Source organism: Triticum urartu, chromosome 5A (assembly GCF_056163025.1).
Source record: "Triticum urartu cultivar PI428250 chromosome 5A, HENAU_Tu73, whole genome shotgun sequence".
Classification (NCBI taxonomy): domain Eukaryota; kingdom Viridiplantae; phylum Streptophyta; class Magnoliopsida; order Poales; family Poaceae; genus Triticum; species Triticum urartu.
Genome location: NC_141877.1, coordinates 73,561,561 through 73,571,312, shown reverse-complemented (window position 1 = coordinate 73,571,312; position 9,752 = coordinate 73,561,561). Strand labels below are relative to the sequence as shown.

General features: G+C 40.7%; 1 pseudogene; it reads left to right on the top strand.

Moving 5' to 3' along the window:
- The first annotated feature begins 249 nt into the window (after positions 1-249).
- LOC147970315 (uncharacterized) lies at positions 250-1,807 on the top strand (annotated as a pseudogene).
- Positions 1,808-9,752: the final 7,945 nt, after the last annotated feature.

Below are 9,752 nucleotides of genomic sequence, written 5' to 3'. Positions count from 1 at the left end.
CTTGGCCTTGCCGGAGTCCGGCTGCCTGCGCCCCTGCCGCAGCTCGTCGGGCGGCTGCCTAGCGGCCCTGACCTCGCCCCCCTCCAAATCCAGCTGCAGTGAGGTACTGAAAAAAATCCCCCAAATTCGTGATTTACCCCAAATTTATGATTTAGGGTTTGCTTTTTTGCACTATGTTCTTCCTCAATTAGCTTTATTGATAGGAAGTAGTACTGATAGAAAGTAGTATTCTTGTAGATTTGTTGAAGAATGAAGAGGGTAGCAGACATTGTTTCTCTTTTTCAAAGAGAATCTGTGAAGATAGGGAAGAAGAAGGAAGAGAATATGTCGGATGTAGCTGAAGAGCAGACCCGCGAAGTTGTGTGTATGCCGGTTGTGATTGGAGAGCAAATTGAAGAACCAACATTGTCTATGTCAAATGTGACCATAGAGCAAACTAAGGATGTGTCACCGCCATCATCACCGGTTTATGATTTTAGTCATCTTAAACATGATCCTAGGGATAGGCTACCCATTACAAGTTATCCTATCAATGATCAAGATGCAGTTCGAAGAGCATATATCCTTAAAATGACATTCAAACCTTATGCACATGACTTTAAAAAAAGAACAATTGGGAGTAGAGAACGTTCATTCAATCCTTTGTGGCTTAATAACCATAGTTGGCTTGAATATGGTATCAAGAAGGAATCTGCATTTTGCTTTGTATGTTACTTGTTCAAAGAGAAAAAAACTAGTGGTAAGGGAACTAATGCATTTACTGATGGTGGTTGGAGTAATTGGAATAGAGAGGATGCTCTTCTTAAGCATGTTGGTTGCGTATCAAGTGTGCATAATGCAGCTCAAGAGAGATATAACTTATTTGTGAATCCTTGTGCAACAATTGATGATCTTTTTGTGAAGGCGAACAGTGAGGATCTACGTCTTTACAAGATTAGGTTGAAGTATTCACTTAGATGCTTGCAGTTTCTTCTTCATCAAGGATTGGCATTTTGTGGGCATGATGAAAGTGAACAGTCTAGCAATGGAGGAAACTTCCTTGAGCTATTTAAGTGGCTTGCAGCAATAGGGAGGAGGTGAATAAGTATGTTTTGAAGAATGCACCAGGTAACTGTCAATTGACATCTCATCAGATACAACATCAAATTATTCAATGTTGTGCACAACTTACTAGAAAGAAAATTATTGTTGAACTTGGTGATGAGCACTATGCTATTCTAGCCGATGAGTCTAGTGATGTATCACATAAAGAACAACTAGCTTTATGCTTGTGTTTTGTTGATAAAGTAGGGAGGCCGTTTGAGCACTTTCTTGGAGTTGTTCATGTAAGTAACACTACTTCATTGTCACTTAAGGAAGCAATTGAAACTTTACTTATTGATCATGGTTTGACTATAACACAAATTCGTGGGCAAGGATATGATGGGGCTAGTAATATGAGAGGATAAATTAAAGGATTGAAAACATTGATCATGAAAGAGTCACCTTCTGCCTATTATATTCATTGTTTTGCACATCAACTCCAGCTAGTTCTTGTTGCTGTTGCCAAGGGAAATGATGATTGTGTGTGGTTTTTTGATCGAGTGTCTTTATTACTGAATGTTATTGGAGTGTCTTGTAAGCGTCATGACATGCTTCGAGATGCTAGACTTCAGAATATCCTGAAACTACTTGAATGTGGTGAGTTACAAACTTGGAGTGGTTTGAATCAAGAGATGGGGTTACCTAGGCCTGGTGATACTCGGTGGGGCTCTCATTACAAAACTGTTCTTAACATTATTGCTATGTATCCCACAATCCATGATGTGCTCATAACTCTTGGACAAGATGCTTCACAAAGAAGTGATTGGCCCAAAATTCATACTATTGTTGGAGTGTTCGAGTCATTTGACTTTATTTTCAATGCGATGCTTGTCATTCTTGGATACACAAGTGATTTGTCTGATTGTTTGCAAAGAAGAGACCAAGATATTCTTACTTCAATGGAACTTGTTAGAACTATAAAAAGTAGAATACAAGAGCTTAGGGATAATGGGTGGGATGCATTTCTGCAAAAGGTCGCACTATTTTGTAACAAGCATGGCATTCAAGTTCATATAATGGAAGATAATTATGTGCCTTATGGAAGATCAACACGGTTTGGTCGACCCCAAACAAATGATGATCACTTTAGAAGAGAAATTTTTGTTGGAGTCATTGATCAAATTAGTCAAGAGCTTGAAAATCGTTTGATGAGATCAATATGGAGCTGCTATCTTGTATGTCTGCTTTGAATCCCGCCAACTCGTTTGCTGCTTTTGGTGCACAAAAGGTATGCAAACTTGCTTCTAAAATTTGTATTGCTTTCAAAATTGGTACACAAAATCTCTAACTCATTTGTTTCTTTTGATGCACACAAGGTACGAAGACTTGCTGAGTTTTATTCCAAAGACTTTTCAAGTGCCGACTTGATACACCTTGAACTACAACTTGATAACTATAGATGACATGAGAAATGATGAGAACTTCCGAGGCCTTGGAAATCTTGTTGATCTCTTGGTTAAGCTTGTCCAAACATGGAGACATATAGTTCATCATTTGGTGAACTTTCTTTTAAAATTGGTATTGATTCTCCCGGTGGCAACGACAAATGTTGAGAGAGCATTTTCTGCCATGAGTTTTGTCAAGAATAAGTTGAGAAATAAGATGGGTGATAGTCTTTTGGATGATTGCCTAGTCACATACATTAAGAGGGATGCTTTCTCCGAGGTGAATGAAGATGACATAATTGATACCTTCATGGCAATGCAAAAACGTAGGCCAGAAAGATAGTCTTTTTGAACTTATCAAGGTATGTGCTATGGTCCATGTACTATCCAGTCACCGGTACTATTTACTATGTATTATGCAAAACTGAGATTTAATCGAGAATTTTAGTGTGTTTGTAAGACCATATTGATTTATTTCTATCTGCTATTGATAATTAGTTAGAATGTTCACATGTCATATTAGTTATCAAAAAACAATTTAGGGTGGACCACCCTGATGTCAAATGCTAGCTCCGCCACTGGATTTACCTCCATCAAGAGGGCCCGAGCCTAGGTAAACACTGTGTCCCGATCTCCTGATACCTTCGATCCTTAGACGCACAGTTCGGAACCCTCTACCCGAGATCTGCCGGTTTTGACACCGACAGCGCCCAGGTGGGTTGTGCTCCCCTCGGAGTCCCCCTCTGGTACTTCCTTGGCCCATCATGTGTCTTCTGGTCCAGAAAAAATCTCCAAAAAGTTTCACTGCGTTTGGACTCTATTTGGTATTGATTTTCTATGAAGTAAAAAACAAACAAAAAATAGCAACTAGCACTAGGCACTATGTCAATAGGTTAGTCCCAAAAAATGGTATAAATTTGCTATAAAATGATAGTAAAACATCCAAGAATGATAATATAACAGCATGGAACAATCAAAAATTATAGATACGTTGGAGACGTATCAGCATGCCCAAGCTTAATTCCTGCTCGTCCTCGAGTAGGAAAATGATAAAAACAGAATTTTTGATGTGGAATGTTGCCTATAATGGTCATCACATATTATTTTATTTTGTAGCATGGACATTTGGACTTTTATATGATTCAAAGCAATAGTCTAGTTTTGACATGAAGATTTCAATACTCAAGCATACTAACAAGCAACCATGTCATTCAAAATATCCACCTAAAGCAAGTTATCCTTAGCCCATTATGCTCAATCATTGATCCATTCATGAAACACACTTGCATATTAGCTACACCCAATGCTCAAGTACGATCATACTGCCCCTTAGTTGGTGCTTTATGAGAGAAGATGGAGACTCAAAATAAAAAAATAAAAAAATGCATAAAGTAAATAGAAAGGCCCTTCGCAGAGGGAAGTAGGGATTTGTAGAGGTGCCAGAGCTCAAAGTGGAAAAAGATAGAGATAAAACATTTTGGGTGGCATGCCTTTCCTGTCAACGAAAACGATCAAGTAGTTCCCAATACTTTCCATGCTAGATCTATCATAGGCGGTTCCCAAACAGAAAATAAAGTTTATTCCTTTTTCCACCATACTTTCACATTCCAAAGCTAACCGAATCCACGGATACCGCCCATACCAACACTTTCCAAGGAATTTATTATTTGACAACATAAAGTAAATTCATTTTTCATTTTGGGACTAGGCATCGCTAATACCTTTATCGTACTCTTGTGCAACGACAAGTGAATAAACACTCATCTTGAGAATAACACATCTAGCATGGAAAAATATCAGCCACCCCTACCATTTCATGAGTAGTACGAGCACAAAAAAAGGAAATTATTTTGAAAACTAGAGATGGCACATACAAATTTTCTTAGAACGGCACGGAAATACCGCATATATGTAGGTATAGTGGACTCGTATGGCAAAAACTGGTTTTAAGGATTTTGGATGCACAAGTAGTAATCCCACTTAGTACAAGTAAAGGCTAGCAAAAGATTGAGAAGCATCCAACCAAGAAACAAAAAATCTCATAAGCGAGCATTAAACATAACTAACACCGAATAATGCACCACAAGTAGGATGTGATTTCATTGCATAACTATTGACTTTTGTGCTTGCATAGGTAATCACAAACCTTAACACCAATATTCTTACTAAAGCATAATTACTCATCAACATGACTCACATATTATATCATCATATAGCAAAACTATTACAAAGAATCAAGTTTATTTTGTCCAATGATCTTCATGAAAGTTTTTATTATATCCCTCTTGAATATCTATCACTTTGGGACCAATTTCATATGTTGCTTTTGATAGCTCAAACAAATATAAGTGAAGAACATGAGCATAAAATTTTTCTTCTCTCAAAATAATTTAAGGGGAGCATGAGAGAATTTCTTAAAAAAAATTACTAACTCCCAAATAAATGTAAGTGAAGCATGAGAGCATTTATTCAAAAAAAATTAAAGCACATCGTGCTCAAAAATATATAAGTGAAGCACTAGAGCAATTCCACAGCTCAAAAAATTTAATTGAAGCACTAGAGCAATTTTAACAATTCACAGCATAATTTTGGCTCTCTCACATAGGTGTGTTTAACAAGGATACTTGACTCAAAACAAAAACCAAAACAAGCTACGTCTCAAATAATAAAAGACGCTCCAAGCAAAACTCATGATATGTGACGAATAAAAATATAGCTCTAAGTAAAATACCGATGGTCGTTAGAAGAAAGAGGGGATGCCACTCGGGGCATCCCCAAGCTTAGTTGCTTGTTCCTCTTTGGATAATAACTTGGGGTGCCATGGGCATACCAAAGCTTAGGCTCTTCTTACTCCTTATTCCTTGATCCATCGTGATCTCACCCAAAACTTGAAAACTTCAATCACACAAAACTCAACAAAACCTTTGTGAGATCCGTTAGTATAACAAAGCAAATGAGTACTCTAAGTACTATTACAAACCCATTCTTATTTTATTTTTGCATTATATCTATTGTATTCCAACTTTACCATGGCTTATGCACTCCAATACAAACCATAGATTCATCAAAATAAGCACACAATGCAAAGAAAACAGAATCTATCAAAAACATAACCGTCTGTAGCAATATGAAAACTTCGAATACTTCTGTGACTCCAAAAATTCTGAAAAGTTAAGAGAACATGGAAAATTTGTATATGAATCTTGTGTACAAAAATCAGGATTTTATTGCGCTGCTGTGATTAATTAAAATTGTTTTACTAGACGCAAAAGTTTCTGTTTTTCAACAAGATCAAATCAACTATCACCCAACGTGATCCCAAAGGCTTTGCCTGGCACAAACACTAAATTAAACATAAAAACACAACCATAATAGTAGCATAATTGTGCAAACACTCGAGAATAGAAAGAAAAAGACAACAATAAATTTTATTCATTGGGATGCCTCCCAACAAGCGTTATCGTTTTATGCCCCTAGCTAGGCATAATGCAAGGATATAAGTATTGCCATCTTTGTTTCGAGATCCATAAGATGCCCTCATGATTGATCCATGCGGTGGCTTAATTTTTGTTCTAGGGGAGTGTTACATACCCTTCCTTAGTGGAAATTGAAATTTAATATTTCCTTCTTTCATATCAATCACGGCACCAATAGTGCATAAAATGGTCTACCAATAATAATTGGACAAGACGGGTTGCAATCAATATCACGAACAATAAAATCTATGGGCACATAATTCCTATGTGCAAGAATAAGAACATCATTAATTCTTCCCATAGGCTTTTTAATTGTAGAATCCGCCAAGTGAAAATTTAACGAACATTTTTCAATATTGGTAAGACCAAGCACATCACATAAAGATTTCGGAATTGTAGAAACACTATCACCCAAGTCACATAAAGCAAAACACTCATAATTTTTAATCTTGGCTTTGATATTAGGTTCCCATTCATAATGTAAGTTCTAGGAATTGAAATCTCTAATTCCAACTTCTCTTCCAAAGCTTTCATCATAGCATTAACGATATGTTTAGTAAAAGCTTTGTTGTGTTCATAAGCATGGGGTGAATTTCTCATGGATTGCAACAAAGAAATACAATCAATAAAAGAACAATTATCATAATTAAAGTTTTTGTAATCCAAAAGAGTGGGCACATCACTAGTTAAAGTTTTGACCTCTCCAAACCAACTTTTCTCAATTTTCTATCAAGATTTTCACCCTCCAAATTATCGGGATGCCTTCTAGATAAAGTTGACTCTTATTCAGTCCCTTTATCATCAATCTTAATTTTACTAAACAAAGAATCAATGGAAGAAACACCAATTATTTTAAGATCATCATCATTTTTATGAAAGCAATTTCTAGAAAACACTCTCTCTAAAAATTCTCTTTTAGCTCTAAGCATAGTGGTTCTTTTTTTTACTTTCATCTATAGAAACATATAAAGCTTTAATTGATTCTTCAACCTTAGGCACAAAAAATTTCAACTTGAGATTTTCTACATCGTGAGAAATTCTATCAATGCTTCTAGACATATCATCAATCTTATTCAACTTTTCTTCTATCGTATTGTTGAAAAGTTTTTGAGCATTGATACATTACTTAATATTATTCTCAAGATCAGAGGTGTTCCAATTATTATTATTATTATAAGAATGATTACCATAGGAATTACCATAATTATTAGAGGAATTTCCTGGAAAAGGTCTAGGATTAAAATTACCTCTCGAAGCATTGTTATTGAAATTGTTTCGCGAGACAAAATTCACATCTACGGAATCACTATTTTGCTCAATGAAAGTAGATAAAGGCACATCGTTAAGATCAATAGGAGCACTTTTATTAGAAACCAACTTCATAAGAGCATCAACTTTTTCACTCAAAGAATTTATTTCTTCAACCAAATTAACTTTTTTTACTAGTAGGAGCTCTTTCGGTACGCCATTGTGAATTATTTCCCATAATATTATCACGCAATTTAGTAGCTTCACCCAAAGTAATTTCCATAAAAGTACCACCCGTGGCGGAATCTAAAAGATTTCTAGAAACAAAATTCAATCCCGCATAAAAAAATTATATGATCATCCAAAGATTTAAACCATGAGTAGGACAATTTCTTGGCATCAATTTCATTCTTTCCCAAGATTGCGCAACATGCTCATGCTCAAGTTGCTTAAAATTCATGATTTGTTTCCTAAGGGAAAGATTTTCGTGGGCGGAAAATACTTAGTAATAAAAGCATATTTGCACTTATCTCCAGAATCGATACTATTGCGAGGCAAAGAAGAAAACCAAAATTTTGCACGATCTCGCAAAGAAAACGAGAATAATTTCAACTTCACAATATCATTGTCCACATCTTTTTGGTGCCACTGTGGCAGCGAAGACTCCACGACCGCTCCCATGCAGCTGCTAGCTCAACCAGTTGGGCAGGCGTCTGCGTGGCAGTGTGCGGCCTCCACATCGACTTAGCAAGCACCTGCGTGGTGGCATGCAGATCTTCGTGAAGACTCTGCCACCACGCCAGCCCAGCAGCCAGCCAACGTGGCGCTACAACGCCTCGTCAGCTCGGACGCGCGTCAGATCCAGGCGAGGTGGCGACGGCTGGGACGAGCTTCCTTGCCGTCTCCAATAAAGCAAGAGGGGCACGTCGGCAGCGCATTAAATGCATTTGTCCGACGGTGCCATAGGATAGACTCAGCCACTATGCACCTTTCCACCTCCTTTGTGCCACTGTGGCAACCCCTTTTGTCTATAAAAGGAGGCCCGAGGCGTACTGAGCAGGGATTCGGATATTTGGAACTAGACAGACACCGTAGCTAGTTCAAGAACTCAAGAACACTCAAATATACATCAAAGCAGGACTAGGGTATTACGCGTCTCCGTGGCCCGAACCTGGGTAAACGATCCTTGTGCTGACCGCCAGACCCGCTCTTTGCACAACCCCGCGCCCGCCAACCGTTGAAGGGATCCCAATGATTCCATGGGTGTCGTTTCCACTAACATCTTTGGCGCGCCAGGAAGGGGAGCACAGCTGTGAAAATCCGGTCTAGCGGTTAGTTTAGCAGTTCTTCATTGCCGTGGATCCCAAGAAGAAGACAGTCACAGCAATCGGTTCGTCGGGGGCCGAATGGCCCGTACCAGTGCGGGCAAGTGGTGGGGCGGTCGCGGACGGAAGACGAGGCGCGGCCCGCTAACACCCACATCGCTTTGGCAGCCAAAGCCTGGCGAGCGGCATCGTTCGTGCGCGAGACGACGGGCCCCACGCCACCAAATCCAAAGATGGAGCCGGGGCCCCCGCAGGCGGCATCATGCCACCCACGGGCGGCGGTGACTTCTGAGGTGCCTACACCAGCGCCCACGACATGTTGTTCCTAGGTTGTGCGCGGCGAGAAGAGTCACCACGCTGGTGACCCTGGGCACCGCCATGGGAAGAATCTTGTGCATCATTCGCAGGACGTAGAAGGCCAGCATGCACGCCGAGACGCTGGCAAAAACGGCACACGGCCGCCAGGCCGTGATAGATCTCCTTCTAACGTGGTTAGAAGTCGGAGCGTGTCACGGTCCATGTAGCTTTCGCCGCCACCCACACCAGCAGAAACTTTGGCGCGTGCGCAGTTGCTCCTCGACTTTCCTCCTGCTGTGAAAAAGCTCGACGAGTGGAGAGCCACCATTCGGGGCCTCGTTGGTGTTGCCAACAAAGATGAACCGCAACCAGCGAGGCCCTCAGGCCGGCGCTCCGTCGAGCCACCATGTGCCAGTGGTGGAAGGACCGGAGGTGCTGCGGCCACGGTGCACTCTCCCCCCCATGTCCATCACCGCGGGTGCCGGTCCATCGTGTTGACGCTTGTGATAACATCTCCATAGCGTTGTCTGACCCACGGGCCCACCACGATCAGTGCCAAGTTCTTCAGGAGCGAGCCCGTGAAGACGCGCGAACCACCATCGAGCGCCGGCGCGGTGCACGCCACCAGTTAGATAGGCAGGCGGGGCCCACTATGGACCACCCAGCACCGGGAGGCTCTGGCGGCCTACCCTACGAAGTGGGTTGCCCAGCCTTCACCCATGAGCTGCGGCAGTTCCAGTGGCCCTCCCATCGCACGTTCAAGCCTGACATTGGCGATAAATACAACGGCAAGACCCACCCATCAGAGTTCCTCAGCATCTACACCATCGTGATGCAAGCTGCTGGAGCCCGCGACGACAAGGTGATTGCCAATTCCTTCCCACTGGCACTTAAACCCAATGTTATGTCATGGTTGATGCACTTGCCGGCGGATTCCA